Genomic DNA, 17,941 nt, shown 5'->3' with positions numbered 1-17,941 from the left:
TAAAATTATTTTAAAACAAAAAGTTTATTAAAAGAATAAAAATAAAATTCCCTCCTCCCCCCTACACAAGAAAATTACAGACTATTACAGACTACTCTCTCTCATGATATAATACCTTAATGAAGTGTTAGCAATAAATACTAAATAAATCAGCAGTATATAAAATAGGAAATTCATCATAACCTTTGAGGTTTATCTGAAGAATGCAGGGTTGAGTTAATATTTGGAAATCAATCAATATTAATGAATGAAAGGAAAAAAGCTTAAGATTATTTCAGCAGATGCAAAAAGCATTTTACTATTCAACATCCATTCATGATAAAAGCTCTGGGCAACCTTTCTCTGTCTGATAAAGAGTATCTACAAAAAGTTTACAGCTAACATCTTACTTCATTGGTGATATATTTAATGTCCTTCCTTTAAGACTGTGAGCACAGCAAGAATGTCTTCTCTCATTTACTACTATTCAACATTATATGGAAGATTATAGTCAGGGCATGTGGCATAAAAAAAGAAAAAGTTGCTTGGATTAAAAAGGAAGAAGTCAAATTGTCTTAATTTAAATACAATGTAATAATTTACATGATCATAGTTACATTATTAAAATAATTACATTATTACAATTATTTATTAACTACAATAACTATCAATCACAAATCAACAAAACAACCACTAGGACTACCAATCAATTTTAGCAAAGGCATAGGACACAGAGTGAGTATATAAAAATTAACTGTAGAACCATCCTTATCATTTTGTTGGTTCCTTCATTAATGTGTTAATTAAATATTTGACATATCCTCACTTTATATTTCTTTGAGAGTCATGCTTTTAACTTTTGAAAATTATACTTTGACAGTTTTGGAAATTCCACCGAGACACCTAAATGGGCAGTTGAATAGGGTGGTGTGAGAAATGTCCCACGTGGGTTCTTTAAACTCAGACACATCTTTTCTTAGCTCCTAAAGTAAACCTCGAGTGATAAAAGTATTTTACTCTCAGTGACTCATGGTTCATTTTTTCCTGATTCTGCACTTTTGAATGTATTTCTGGCTTTTGGCCAAGCTTGCTTCTTTATCTGGTTTGCAAATGGTCTCTAAGTTAGCTTCCCATTGGTGGCAATAAACATTGTCCATTTGATTGTATTGTTTGACCATCTGATAATCTCTGATAGGTAGAGATGGGGATCTATACTCTTTTGAGTAGGAGAAAAAAAGAGAATTTGAAATGTCAGGTTATTTTTGCTTGTTTTTATCTCTTATTTTTGTCCCGTTGGAAAAAAAATACGTATTTAAAATGAGGAATATCATGTTTTTATGTACTGTAGTTACTCTGGCCCATCACTGAGTATCTGCTAGCTCTTTCTGTGCCTGTGTATTGATAATTGGCAGAAGAAAAATACCAATATATTAAATGTGCTATTATTTTAACCAAAAACACTTGAATAGAAATAGCTAGCTCAAAAACATTTTTCTATCCCTGATTATGTCAGACTCAATACTTGGGTTTTAAAACAGTTATACCTCATTTCCCAAATTATATAAGAGAGGCATATAATAAAACCATAAATAATTTTTATAACATTTATGTTTGTTTTTTATAAAGAGACCAGTTTATCTAAACTTTTTATACTCATCTATAGATCAGATATGCTTAATATTATTATTTTTACATGCACCAACTTAGATTAATTTCAAAACCATTATGCTGAGACAGAAATATACATTCTGTTAGATTCCACATATTTAAGTTCAAAACCAAGCAAAAATGGTCAGTATTCATAGAAATCAGAACACTTGTTGCCTTTTGAAATGAGGGTTGACTGGAAGGGAGAAGCAGGGTATATTCTCCAGTAATAAATATTTGAATCTTGATTGTGGTGGTGTAACTATTTTTCAAAATTTATTGAATTGCTTACTTGAAAACTGTACATTTTACTTTATGTAGATTTTACCTAATTTAAAATCAACTCCTCCTTGCTCCTTAAGACTGATAAGGGCTAAAGGAAGTGGAGGCATGGAAGTTAAACAGTTTGTCCCTGGACCCTACCTATTTCTGCTTCAAACAGAGATGTCCCACGTTTATATGCTTAGCATATTGTTCTTCTGTGTACGTTTCATGCTTAAGGTTTCTGAAGACCATTTTTACAATGATACAGAACACTGATGACATGACCAAAGCTTTAGGATCTACCTAACAAACTAGATTTAAGACAGGAGTCAAGACATTATCCTTTTCAAATTATGATTTAGAGACAAAACTAGGAGAGATCAACTAGTTTCCAGATTGAAATCTATTTTCTTATCCTTGAAAAACCTAATATTCATATACCGTTGCCTTATCTTAATGCTCAAACTATGAAAAAAAAAGTAATACTTCAGTCATTTTTAGAGGAAGTTGTGTTATGAGTACATTGTATAACTTGTGGGAAGCAGGGCAGACATGGGGGTTAAAGACAGCAAATTTACTCCTAAATTGAAGAACCCCAAGATTACATGGTGGAAAGTGCTATGGGAAATCTTTTCCCATTTTGCTTATTGCCTAAGGCCAGTTTTGCCACTTCACATCTTTATAAATCAGAAACTGCTTCATTTGTGCAAAGTTTTAAAGCTTATGTTAATTCTTGAAAACACTTTGGGGAATTTCCTTTGATCTATTGTAATACTTCATGGTCACCAAGTGTACACTGGGTGTGTAGGTGAGAAGAATCTAGAGTAAATGTATGACCACAGAAAACTAAGTCATTTCTCTTGGAAATGGGGCTTGATTTCCTTAAGCTCTATTTCCACATCTGGGTTGAATGAGTCCCAGGTCCCCAGCTGGGAAATATTATTTTAAATAAATAGCCCTCTAAATTTCACAGAAATTTTAATGATTATAAGGATATCACTATTGCAGTAATGGTGAAGAGACTATTAAAAGGAACTTGTGGTTTTAATATATGTTAGAGAAAAAAAACCAGACACCTATTTAAAAGTACTTAATGCCTATGTTAAAACAATTATGAGAATGTTTCATTTATTTAAAGGTAAGTAGTATGGTTTCCAGCAGGGATGTCCTGCTTTAGAGAACATACTGGAGTAATTTAAAGTTTTTATTTTCACAATCCACAAGTGCCATTTAGAAGTTATATGAATATCTTAAATACACATCACACATATTAACATTTTAAGAAAGATCATTAATTTTTGAGACTTGCCATTGTATCAGTAAACCAAGGCTCAAGTTAAGTTTTATAGCAGAAAGTTCATTTCCTATTAAACCTTAAGAAAGGGCTCAAAGAGCTCAAGAAAGTACTAAAAATTCTTTCACATTAAGATACAAATAACTGATATCTGCTTGTATAAGCTTTCTACACCCCCACTGATAATGCATTTTGACAAAAGAACAAGATAGACTAAAATGATGGAACTGTTACATGAAATTTTGAAAAATATTTAAACATTTGGAACATATTTGAGGAACTCGAAAGTTTTTTTTAGAATCCAAAAATCGAAATGAATAATTCTGCATTTACTTAAGGAAAACTTTGGTTTCTAACCAAAGGAGAAATGCCTGCCCTTTAATATTGTTGCATTTAAAGTCAAATTCTTAATTTGATGGTTATTAATATTTTTTTGTTGATATTTATTTATTTATTTGGTTAAGCCGGGTCTTAGTTGCGGCAGGCAGGCTCCTTAGTTGTGGCTCACAGGCTGCTTAGTTGTAGCTTGCTGGCTCCTTAGTTGCGGCTCGAGGGCTCCTTAGTTGTGGCATGCGAACTCTTAGATCCCACATACATGCCACATGTATGTGGGATCTAGTTCCCTGACCAGGGATCAAACCTGGGTCCCCTGCAATGGGAGTGCAGAGCCTTAACCACTGCACCACCAGGGAAGTCCCGGTTATTAATATTGAATACAACTCTTTTCAGAACAATTCTGTATATATATTGAACCATATGAAATCACCAATTTCACTCATTTTTGACCTGCAAAACAATGGCCACTTCATACAGTTCATCCTAATGTTTCTACTTGCATGGCATAATTAACTCATCATTAGAAATTATTTTCTAGCAAATGAACCCATATACCTACCATATGGTAGACATTAAAGGGCGGAGGACTCTCGGTCTCTGGATATAGTTCTCTGTGTCTGTAGAAGACACTGTTCATTTACCCACCTGTATTAGCTTTTTTTTTAGCAGCATTTTAAAAAAACTTTATTGAAGTATAGTTGATTTACAATGTTGTGTTAATTTCTGCTCTATAGCAAAGTGACTCAGTTATACATAAATATATTCTTTTTTTGATATTCTTTCCATTATGGTTTATCATAGGGTACTAAATATTGTTCTCTATGCTATACAGTAGGACCTTGTAGTTTATCCACCCTATATATAATACTTTGCATCTGCTAATCCAAAACTCCCACTCCTTCCCTCCCGCACAATCCTCCCCCTTGGTAACCACAAGTGTGTTCTCTATGTCTGTGAGTCTGTTTTTGTTTCATAGATATGTTGCTTTGTATCATATTTTAGATTCTACATATAAGTGATGTCATATGGTATTTGTCTTTGACTTACTTCACTCAGTGTGAGAATATCTACGTCCATCCATATTGTTGCAAATGGCATTATTTCATTCTTTTTTATGGCTGAGTAATATTCTATTTTGTATATATACATCTTTATCCATTCATCTGTCGATGGACATTTAGGTTGCTTCCATGTCTTGGCTATTGTAAATAGTGCTACTATGAACATAGGGGTGCATGTATCTTTTCGAATTACAGTTTTGTCTGGGTATATGCCCAGTAGTGGGATTGCTGGATCATATGGTAGCTCTATTTTTAGTTTTTTGAGGAACCTCCATACTGTTCTCCATAGTGGCTGCACCAATTTGTTTCCACCAACAGTGTAAGAGGGTTCTGTTTTCTCCACATGCTCTCCAGCATTTGTTATTTGTAGGCTTTTTAATGATGGCCATTCTGACTACCCACCTATATTAGCTTTTGATTGCAATGTAACAGATTAAGACAAACATAGCAGCTTACAACAGCACACATTTATTATCTCATAGTTCTCATGGGTCTAGGTATGACTAATTGGGTCCTCTGCTTAGAGTCTCACAGGATATTAGCAAAGTGTAGGCCAGACTGTGTTCTCCTCTGGAGGTTTGATTAGGGAAGGATCCACTTGCAGGCTCAGATTTGGGGCAGAACTCATTTCCTTGTGGTTGTAAGAGTAAAGCATCCTGGATTCTTGCTGGTTGTTGGCTGGAGGTCACTCTCAGCTCCCAGATCCTGCTAGTGAGCATCCTCTCAATATGACAGCTGGTGTGCATTAGAGTGAGCAAGGGAAAGAGAAGGAGAGAAACAAGCAAGAAAGAAACCAAATTCTTTTTGTAATCCAGTCTTGGAAGTGATGTTCCGTTACTTGCACCATATTCTATTTGTTAGAAGCAAATCACTAGCTCTAGCTAACACTCAAGGTGGGTGGGGATTACACAAGGGTGTGAATACCAGGAGTTGGAATCTTTGGAAAACATCTTAGAAGCTTATCCCCATACTCCTTTCTCCCAATATGATTCAGGCATAAATCCTGATTAGTTTAAGACCAATCATGATAATTCCTTTTCCTTCCCACATGTAACTCTAATCTGCCAATGAGATATAAGGAGAAGCCAGCATGGAGGGCTCTGGAATATCACTTTTTATCATGGTTCAGTCCCATTTAGGACTCTGGAGGCCATTTTGTGACCATCGAGGGAGCAAGCTTAGAGACAAAGTCATGCTTTGAGTACAGCAGAAGAGATTAAGTTCTTAATGGTAATGTTGAGCCCCAGAATTTCCCAAATGTGATCTTCCTAATGCAAGACATTGCTTGCTTAGTATAAAAAAATGTTCTCTTGTTTAAGCCCTTCTTCAGTTCTTCCATCATTTGTAACTGAATGTATCTTAACTGACACAGTATCTATAACATACAAAAAGTATCTTGCCTTGTGTGAAGAGTTAGACTGGATCATCTTATATTCTTTTCCTTTTAACTAAAAGAAATATGTATATAATTCTTGGATTCTAAGACACCTGGTATGCAGCTCTACTGAGTATAAAAGATCATATGCATTTTTTTCATTGTTTTATAAACAAATGGGACCTAATGAAACTTAAAAGCTTTTGCACAGCAAAGGAAACCATAAACAAGACAGAAAGACAACCCTCAGATGGGAGAAAATATTTGCAAATGAAGTAACTGACAAAGGATTAATCGCCAAAATATACAAGCAGCTCATGCAGCTCAATATCAAAAATCAAACAACCCAATCCAAAAATGGGCAGAAGACCTAAATAGACATTTCTCTAAAGAAGATATACTGATTGCCAACAAACATGTGAAAGGATGCTCAACATCACTAATCACTAGAGAAATGCAAATCAAAACTGCAATGAGGTATCACCTCACACCAGTCAGAATGGCCATCATCAAAAAATCTACGAACAGTAAATGCTGGAGAGGGTGTGGAGAAATGGGAACCCTCTTGCACTGTTGGTGGGAATGTAAGTTGATACAGCCACTATGGAGAACAGTATGGAGGTTCCTTAAAAAACTAAAAAACTAAAAATAGAACTACCATGTGACCCAGCAATCCCACTACTGGGCATATGCCCTGAGAAAACCATAATTCAAAACCAGTCATGTACTACAATGTTCATTGCAGCACTATTTACAATAGCCAGGACATGGAAGCAAGCTAAGTGTCCATCAACAGATGAATGAATAAAGAAGATGTGGCACATATATGCAATGGAATATTACTCAACCATAGAAAGAAACGAAATTAAGTTATTTGTAGTGAGGTGGATGGGCCTAGAGTCTGTCATACAGAGTGAAGTAAGGCAGAAAGAGAAAAACAAATACCATATGCTAACGCATATATATGGAATTAAAAAAAAATGGTTCTGAAGAACCTAGGGGCAGGACAGGAATAAAGACGCAGACGTAGAGAATTGACTTGAGGACACAGGGAGGGGGAAGGGTAAGCTGGGATGAAGTGAGAGAGTGGCATGGACATATATACACTACCAAATGTAAAATAGATAGCTAGTGGGAAGCAGCTGCATAGCACAGGGAGATCAGCTCGGTGCTTTGTGACCACCTAGAGGGGTGGGATAGGGAGGGTGGGAGGGAGGGAGACGCAAGAGGGAGGAGATATGGGAATATATGTATAGGTATAGCTGATTCACTTTGTTATACAGCAGAAACTAACACAACAATGTAAAGCAATTATACTCCAATAAAGATCTTTAAAAAAAATAAAAGATCATATGCAAAGTAAACCCAGTTCGCAAATCGCTATGTGCCCAGGCTTTGGTTGGAAATGGTTTGAACAAAATACTAAAATACAATAAGACATTGCTTCTGGAAATTTTGAGTTGTTATCACGTACAGTAGTGTGTCTCAATCTTTCACATGCATACAAATCACATAAGAATCAGATTCTGATTCTGTTAGTCCGAGGTAAGGCCTAAGAATCTGCATTTTCTAGCGCACCTCAAAATGATGTCAGTGTTGTTTTGTGCGAAGACCACACTTTGTGTAGAAGAGATGTCGACATACAGTCTATTGGAAGTGGTTTTATTCAAAAGAGAAAAAAATGAGCTTTGAGTTTTTCCAAGAAAATGACTTCAAAAGTATGCTGAAGTTTGTTTTTTTTTCCTTACTTTTCTTTTATCCATGGGAGATAATCATGAGCTTAAATATTGTTTAAAAAATTTAAGAAGAAAGTCTCACATGCCAAATAACAGTTTGTTTCTGATTTGTATTTTTACAATTCTTTTGGATCATTTGGAAAAAACAATTGCTTTTCAGTGTTAATTATCTTGCTATTTATGGGAAGGAAACTGTGTCTTAAAATAATGAGGCCAAATGATTCTTTCATGTCAGAATTTTTTTTTTCTTTAAAAGAAGAAAGCTTCCCTTTGAAGAGCTGACTGACTGGTTACTTTATGACCTTCTTTGCAGTCTCCTGTGACTACTGATTTACATCAAAGCTTTGCTGACAATTCAGCATTTTCAGTCTGTTCTTTGGACTGAGTGGAAATGTCAGGTAGTTTAGTTTAGATTATTCACTACAAGGCATAGGAGATGACTTTTATTTAGGCTGAAAAGAGCTGCAAATTAGTACTATCCCGGAACCTTTCTGGAATGCCACTTTCATTTGAAATCCACAAGCCTAAATCATATGACACAAAATTTGAAACCTTTAAAGGAAGAGCAGACAATTTATTTTATTTGGGATATATGTATCTTCGAGTGCAGTGTTAATTACGTTGAACTTGCAGAAGGTGATTTATTGCCTTTAGTAGAATTTACCCTTTTAAAAATTAATTTTAAGATGTTTTGAAGATTTCAGCTTTATCTTTTCAGTTGGTTAGGACACTTAAATGCTCCTTAGTAAACTTTAGTCCTCTGGATGACAGGAAATATCCAGTCTAATGTAATCAAATCTATGTTTACATAGCAATAAATCTCCATTTAAAATTTTGCTAACGGCATGGTACTGTAAAGGATAACGTAATGCTGAGATGAAAAAGCTTTGATGTATTTAATATATGAAAATGAGTTTGCTATTAAGACTAAGTTATATCAAATCAACTATAGGCTTCCAATTTTTAAACATATTATTATTTTAGATAAATACACATCTTCCTTAAAATTGTGCTCAGATAATTAACTTTATTAGTATAATGCTTTTCTATATGATGAAAAGTAGGTTTTAATTTATTCTTAGCCAAAATATTTATAGATTCTAAATTTGTGGGGGGTGCCACCCATGATATTTTATTATATTTAACAAATTACTCAGAAGCCTCAATTTGCTGGAAAAATAGGAAAATAGGAAAACAATTATAAAATTTAGAGAAGAAAATATAAATTATCCCTTATCACTACCCAGACACAATTTCTGTTAACATTTTGGTGTACCTACTGCTAGTATTTTAGTGCTAATATAGATTTATATTCACAAAATTGATGTCATGTTCCAGATATTCACAAGGAAACTATAGGCACACATACATACACAGAGAGTTTTTTAAACATTTATTTTCCTACTCGTATTAGTTTGCTAGGGCTGCCATAACTAAACACCATAGATTAGGTGGCTTAAACAACAGAAATTTATTTTCCCACAATTCTGGAGGCTATGAGTCCAAGATCAAGGTGTCAGCAGGGTTGGCCTTGTAGATAGCTGTCCTCTCCTTGCTTCTTTACATGCTCTTCCCTCTGTATGTGTCTGTGTCCAAATTTGCTCTTCTTATAAAGACATCAGTCATATTGGATTAGGACTCACCCTAAAGGCTTCATTTTAACTTTACCTGTTTAAAGATCCTATCTCAAAATATAGTCACGATCTGGGGTTCTGGGGATAAAGACTTAAGCACGTGAATTTGGAGGGAACACCATTCATCCCATAAACCTACTTAAAATTATACTATTTACATTTGCCCATGTCATTAAATATCCTAGTGTTATACAATCCAAATGTATGGAAATCCATAATAGATTCTTTATTCCCCAATTTCACATTTGAATTATCTTTAATTTCTACAAGTATAAATAAACATCTCTGTCTTAAATCTTTGCCCATATCTCTAACTATTTTCTCAGATAAATCCGTACAAGTAAAATGACCAGTGGAATGGTAGCTATTGCTTCGGCTTCTGATATGTATTTCTACACTGCTCTCCAGAAGTGGCATCAAGGCATACATCAGGCAGCAGTACCTAAAAGGGCCTCTTCACCATTAACTTTGGTATCACTAAAGGACAATATCATTTTTATTTCATTCTTAACAGTTTCATCAGGGGAGAAAGGATTCTTACTGTTTTTGCTTTCATTACTTTTGTTAGTAATGTAGACTCTTCATATATTTATTGGTAGTTTGCATTTATATTTTTATAAATGCCTTGACAATGATTTTTTTGGATATGGCATCAAAAGCATAAGCAACAAAAGCAAAAATAAATAAGTGAGATTATTTCAAACTAAAAAGTTTCTGCACAGCTAAAGAAATAATCAACAAAATGAAAAGTCAACCAGCAGAATAGGAGAAAATATTTGCAACCATCTATCTGACAAAGGGTTAATATGCAAAATATAAAAAAAACTTCATAGTACTCAATAGCAAAATAAATAAACAATCCAATTTTAAAACAAATTGGCATAAAAACTGATTTGACACTTCCCAAAGTAGACATACAAATGGTCAACAGGTGCATGAAAAGATGCTCAGCATCAGGGAAACGAAGATCAAAGCAATGAGATATCTCTCACATCTGTTACAATGGCTACAGTCAAAAGGAGAAGATATAAGTGTCAGAGAGGATGTGGAGAAAAACGAACTCTTGTACACTGTTGGTAGGAATGTAAGTTGGTACAGCTATTATAGAAAAAAGTATGGAGTTTCCTCAAAAAATTAAAAATATAACTACCATATGATTCAGCAATCACACATCTGGGTATATATCCAAAATAATTGAAATCTGTTTCTCAGAGATATATTTGTGTTTCCATATCCATTGCACCATTATTCACAATAGCCAAGAAGTGGAAACTAGTTACATTTCCATTGACGGATAAATGGATAAACAAAAGGTGGTATATACATACAAAGTAATATTATTCAGCTATAAAAAAGAAGGAAATCCTTTCAGATGCTATAAAATGGATGAACCTTGAGGACAGTATGTTAATTGAAATAAGCTTATCACAGAAGGACAAATACTACATGATTCCACTTTTACAAAGTATGTAAAGTAGTCAAACTCATAGAAACAGAAAGTAGAATGGTGGTTGTCAGGGACTCAAGGAGGGAGTAAGGGGGAGTTGGTGTTCAATGGGTGCAGAGTTCCAGTCATGCAAGAGAAAAAATTCTAGAGATCTGCTGTACAACATTGTGCTTGTAGTTAACAATACTGTACTGTTATGGGTTTAGATAGTAGGTCTTATGTTATCTTCTTTACCACATTAAAAACAGAAGCAAAGGAAAAGTGTATACTTTGACAAAAACTGGGGGAATTTGTTGCCAGTGGACCAGCTTTGCAAGGAATGTTAAAAGACGTTTTTCAAAGAGACCATAAATGATATATGTCAGAAAGTCAGATCTACATAAAGAAAGAAAGAATGTTAGATAAGGAATAAATGAAGGCAAAGTAAAATGTATTGTTTTGGTTTTCTCAATTGATTTAATAGATAACAATTTGTTTAGAGTAATAATATCAACAATGTATTGGGTAATTATAACAAATGGATAAATAAAATGAATGACAGTGGTGCTATAAGAAATGGGAGGGAGGAATTGGGAATATGTCTTATATGGTATCTGCACTACCCAAGGAGTGATATAGTATTATTTGAAAGTGGACTTAGATTAGTTTTAAATAGATGTTGCAAATTTTAGGAAAACAACTAAACAAATAAGAAAAAAGTATAATTGATATGCTGGGAGAAAAGAGAAAATGGAATCAGATAAAATGCTCAGTTAACCAGAGAAAGCAGAAAAAGAGGCGATGATAAAAGAGAAGCAAAATAAAAGTGCTGTGAATAGAAAACATTTACAAATATGGTATTAATCAAACTACATAAATAATAACTTTAGAAGTAAATGCCCTAAGTCCAGCAATTAAAATAGAGTGTCAGGGGCCTCCCTGCTGGCGCAGAGGTTAAGAATCCGCCTGCCAATGCAGGGGACACGGGTTTGATCCATGGTCCAGGAAGATCCCACATGCCATGGAGCAATTAAGCCCATGTGCCACAGCTACTGAAGCCCATGCACCTAGAGCCCGTGCTCCACAACAAAGAGAAGCCACAGCAATGAGAAGCCCGCGCACCGCAACAAAGAGTAGCCCCTACTTGCTGCAACTAGAGAAAGCCTGCGAGCAGCAATGAAGATACAATGCAGCCAAAAATTTTTAAAAATAATAATAAATAAAATAAAATTAAATAAATAAATAAATAAAAGAGAGTGTCAGAGTGGATAAAAGAAAATAAAGCTTAACTTTACGTTGTCTATAAGAGACCTACTTTAAATATAAAGACAAATAAAAATTAAAAGTATGGAGAAAGAGATATCATGCTAATACTAATCAAAAAAAGTTGGAGTGTCTGCATTAGTTTCAGACAAAGCAGACTTCAGAGCAAGAAAAATTATTACTCATAAAGAGGGGCATTATGTAATGATAAAGGGGTCAGTTTTCCAAGATGATATACAAATCCTTAACTTGTATTCACATAACAATAGAATATCAAATATGTGAGAAAAACTGCTCAAACTGCAAGGAAAAATAGCAAATCCTAACTTATTCTATAAGGCCAGCCTCACGCTAATACTAAAACCAAATAGAGACAAAACAAAAAAGGAAAATAACAGACCAACATTGCTCATGATATTAGATGCAAAAATCCTCAAAAAATATTAGCAAATTGAATCCAACAGTGTGTAAAATGAATCATATATCATGACCAAGGGTATTTATTTCAGGTTGGCAAGCCTGTTTCAACATTAGAAAATCAATTACTGAAATTCATTGCCTTAACAGGCTAAGGAAGAAAAATGTAATTATATAAGAATAGCAAACTAAGCAATAGGTGATAACTTCCTCAACTTGATAAGGAACGTCGACAAAAACCTACAGCTAATATCAGACAGAATAGTGAGAAACTAGACACTTTCCCCTAAGATCAGGAACAAGGCAAGTATATCCTTTCTTGTCACTCCTACTCAACATTGTATTGGAAGTCTTAGCTAATGTAATAAGACAATAAATGGAAACAAAATCTATGTAGATAGGGAAGGAAGAAATAAAATTGGCTTTGTTTGCACATAGCATGATTGTCTGTAGAGAAAAATCCCGAAGAATTGACCAAAAAATCTTAGAACTAATAAGTGACTATAGCAAGGTTGCAGATACAAGTTTAATATACAAAGTTCAATTACTTTCCTATGTACCAGCAATTAACAATTGAATTGGAAATTAAAAACATAATGCCATTATATTTGCACCAAAACCCTCTTAAATGCTTAAGTATACATTTATCAAAATATGTATAAGATCTGAGGAAAACTACCAAACTCTGATAGAAAAATTAAAGATCTAAATAAATGCAGAGATATTCCATGTTTATGGATATGAAGACTCAATGTTGTTAAAATGATCAGTCCTTCCCAACTTGATCTGTAGATTTAATTCAGTCTCAGTCAAAATCCCACCAAGTTATTTTGTAGGTATCGACAAATTGATTCTAATGTTTATACAGAAATGCAAAAGACCCAGAATAGCTAACATGATACTCAAGAACAGTTGGAAGACTGACACTACCTGACTTCAAGACTTAATATAAAGCTACAATAATTATGACAGTGTGGTACTGGCAAAAGAATACACAAATAGATCAGTGGAACAGAACAGATAACCCTGAAACAGATCCCCACAAAAATAACGTACTGATTGTTAGCAAAAGAGCAAAGGCAATTCAATGGACAGAGGATAGTCTTTCAACAAATGGTACTGGAACAATTGGATATCTATATTAGAAAAACAGGATCTATACACAAACCTTACGCCTTTCACAAAAATTAACTCTAAGTGGATCATAGACCTAAATGTTAAATGCAAACTAAAAAACTTCTATAAAAAAATATAGGAAAACATCTAGGTGACATTGTGTTTGGCTATAATTCTTTAGAAATAACATCAAAAGCATGACCCATTAAATAAATAAAATTGATAAATTGGAATTTATTGAAGTTAAAAACATCTCTGTGAAAGATACTGTTAAGACAATGAAAAGACAAGCCATAGGCTGGGGGGAAATATTTGTAAAGCTCATACCAGATAAATAATTTGTATCTAAAACATTCAAAGAACTCTTAAAACTTAACAAGAAAACAAGTAGCCCAATTTAAAACATGGGCAAAAGATCTTAACAGACATCTCACCAAGCAAGATATACAGATGGCAAATAAGCATGTGAAAGGAAGCTCAATGTCATTTGTCACTAGAGAATTGCAAAATAAAACACCAATGGGATGCGAGTACGTCTATTAAAATGGCTTAGATCTAAACAACCGACAATACCAAATGCTGGCAAGGATGTTGAGCTACAGGAATTCTCATTCGGAGCTGGTGGGAATGCAGAATGGTACAGCTGCTTTGGAAAACATTTGGGCAATTTCTTACAAGGTGAAACATGCAACAATATGATCCAGCAGTCATGTTCCTAAGTATTTACCGACCTGAGATGAAAACTCATGTGCACACAAAAACCTGCATATAAATGTTTATAGTGACTTTATTCATAATTGCAAAACACTGGAAGCAACTAAGATGTCCTTCAGTAGGTGAATGAATGAACAAACTGTGGTACATCCATACTGTGGAATATTATTCAGTGCTTAAAAGAAAAACTGTCAAGCCATGAAAGATTGCTAAGTGAAAGAAGCCAATCCAAAAGGCTATATACTGTATGATTCCAACCATATGCCATTGTGGAAAAGGCAAAACTATAGAGACAGTAAAAAAAAAAAAAAAATCTGTGGTTGCCAGGCAGGGAGAGGGAAGAAAAGATGAATAGGAATAGGTAAAGAACAGGGCATTTTATTCCATATGATGCTGTAATGGTGGATACATGACATGCATTTGTCAGAAACCCACAGACTGGCACGAAACAAAGAGTGAATCTCAGTGTAAACTAAGGACTGTAGTTACTAATAACATATGAATATTGGTTCATTAATTGTAACAAATATACCACACTAATGCAAGATATTGATAATAGTTGATAGTGTCATGGGGGAAACTCTGTACTGTCACTCAGTTTTTTTATAACTTTAAAACAGTTCTAAGAATAAGTACGTTAATTAAAAAATCAAGAAGTCAGTGAGCTGTAAATTTACACTTACATTTGTGTGTTTTACTCTGTAATTTGTACTTCAAGCTAATGTAAAATTATTTAAAAATACACAAAAAATTTAAAAACACCAAAACACAATCAAAACATCTTGATTGAAACTCCTTTAGTAAAAGAAAAAAATTGCTTGAACCCAATATTGTAAAAAGTTGGGAATTCTAAAATATAGAATTATCATTGGACAATAAAGCAAGGGCTGGAAAGCCCCAGGTAGTGAACCAGAAGGTTTAGTATGTGCATATTGTGATATCCCTTTTTATAATTATTATTTAGGATTGTTATTCAAGAAAGACATGTACCAAATATTGCCAGACTATTCAGTGTCATCATGTAACATCAGAAATGCCCACTTCAGCTAAACTCTGTAAATTTATAGATGGTATACTTTTAGGACAATCTTCTTAAATTTTATTTGTTGTTTCCTGAAGTTTTGTTTATATAACCCTCAATTGCAAGGGGAATTAGAAACCTATATCTATTTTTTTTTCCCCCCATTTCCAAATGTCTGATGCCAAGGGCAAGACACGGTAGTAGTGGGCTTCATGGGTGTTTGCCTGAAAGCTCAAAGTGTTAGCTAATCCACTGGGTTATACTATTCCTTGGATTTCCTTTTGAAGGAAGAGATTAAACAAAACCACTGCTTTAATTAAGAGCAGACATAAAAGCAGGATTCAATGAGAATATGTGTGGTATGTATATGCACAGAATTAAGTAAAAGTTTCATCAGAAAATGCAAATAAAGGTGTTTTTAGGCATAGAAGTGGAACTAGGGAATATATCTAAACAGCAGCAGTTCTAGAAAGTGCTTTTCTAGCTCCCTTGGTACTGGACTTTATAAAACTCATATAATCATGATGCTGAGGGAATCCCCAGCTGAATCAGAGTACGTGTCTGCTTCTGCTTTTCATCTAGTCAGCCCAAATGAATGATTTTGTTCTGACAAGTGTTTTTCTCACAAGGGTCCTACAAACCTAGAATATATAAATACCAATGCTTTTAAATAGCTCCACCAGCTTACATACACAGAAAAGATGATATTATTAGAGTATTTATATAGATTAAAATGTCAACATTTTGAACTGCAATTAAGATTGTTCCAGCATTTCTTTTGTCAAGCTTTATTTTCAGGGGTTCAGAATTCAACATAATAATCATTCCCTGTATAAAACTTGGCTCACAAATTCACAGGATCCAAGGGTTTTATTTTAATCTTAAAATAAAGCAAATTTGAATTTTTAGAGAAACTGCCACAATGTAGCTCTCTTACTTTGACATGTTTTTGCCAAGAAAAAAAAAAAAAAAGAAGCTTTTGATATTATTTTTCAGCCTAGTAGCTATTACAGTGGATTCCTTTTTCTTTAGTATATGTAATTAACTAAGCATCTTGGCCTTTTAAATTGCAATAATTTGTGTATATATTTTCATGAATTGCAATTTTTAAAAACTGCAGTGTAAAATTATTTATTACTTCAAAACAAAATCTATGCATCAAATATGCATGGGTCAAAGGACCAGAGATGTTTAATCTAAAGGACAACTGTTTTCCAAGGAATTTCAGATTCATCAGGCAGTGGACTTGCTCTGTACGGACACAGCTGGGATGTGTGATTTAAAGCCAGGCGAACACAGTTAAAACAGCAGAGGGAAAATATTCTTATAAGTAAATTTGTCCAGAGGGGTTTACCTTAGTGAGTAGTGAGTTCTGTGTCCTTAATTGTTTTATTAGAATGGTCTAAAAGATCTCTTCCCAGAGATATTGGGAAGAAGACATTGGCGGTAAGTGAGATTCCCTCAAACTTTGAGATTCTAAGAATTTAAACCATGCTTCATATTTCTGTGGCACATAAAGAATATTCGCAATATTAAAAGATATTGTCCCCCAAAATATGAGCCAGCCATTACTTTCAACCAGTTTCTTTTGACCAGTTTTCACTTGTCTGTGATGGGCTGGAGGGTGGGAAGGGAGCTTTCAAGCTATCTATGGGGTATGAACTATCTGGACTAAAATGATGGGATATACCGGTAGCGTTAATATCTAAAATTGTAATTGCCTTGTGTAAGAGGCATGGGATAATTTATTTTTGAAACATATTGATATATTGCTTTTAAAGGCTCACACTAATTCATATCCCCATAGTGTATGAGTCCTTATTTCCACACAGTTTTCCAACACTAAGCATTATTACATTTTAAACCATTTAAAGTGATCCTTACTATTTTTTAAATTGAGGTGAAATTCACATAACATAAATTTGATCATTTTAAAGTGAACAATTCAGTGGCATTTTAGTACATTTTCAATGTTGCACTACTACCTTCTCTATCTAATTTCAAAATATTTTCATCATTCCAAAAGGAACCCCATACCCATTAAGCAGTTGCTCCCCATTCCCCATTCCCTACAGCCCCTGGCAACCATCAATTTGCTTTCTGTCTCTATAGATTTACCTATTCTGGATATTTCCTACCAGTGGAAATACAATATGTGACTTTTTCTGTCTGGCTTCTTTCACTTAGAATCGTGTTTTCTAGGTTCATCCACATAGTATTATGTATTAGTACTTCATTCCTTTTTAAGCCTGGAATATTAATTCCATTGTATGGATATATACTTTATATGTCTTTCAAAATGTGCGTGTTTTAAGAATCATTTTAATGTTGCCCCTTTTGGTACTTTATTACATAATCATTTCAGATAAATATAAATAATCATCTTTGGATGCCTTAAAAAATAAGCATGACTTTGACTTTATGATAGCCGCCATACTAAAGTGTAACCTTATGAGATCAGGCTTGTTTTTATCAACCTCATTAACAGCTTTCAATTTTATTTCTATGTTATTATTCCAATCACCTATGAAATTCAGTTTTGCACCAGGATATTTGTGCCTATAATGTCTAATCTTCGGTGGGTCAACAATCTATCTGGCATCCAAACAGAGTTTACTATCTAGTTTTATGGTCCTCCTGGGAAGCTGCAAGAACTAA

The sequence above is a fragment of the Tursiops truncatus genome, chromosome X (genome assembly GCF_011762595.2).
Source record: "Tursiops truncatus isolate mTurTru1 chromosome X, mTurTru1.mat.Y, whole genome shotgun sequence".
NCBI classification, from domain to species: Eukaryota; Metazoa; Chordata; class Mammalia; order Artiodactyla; family Delphinidae; genus Tursiops; species Tursiops truncatus.
The sequence above is the reverse complement of the archived record's forward strand: the minus strand, read 5'-3'. Positions refer to the sequence as shown.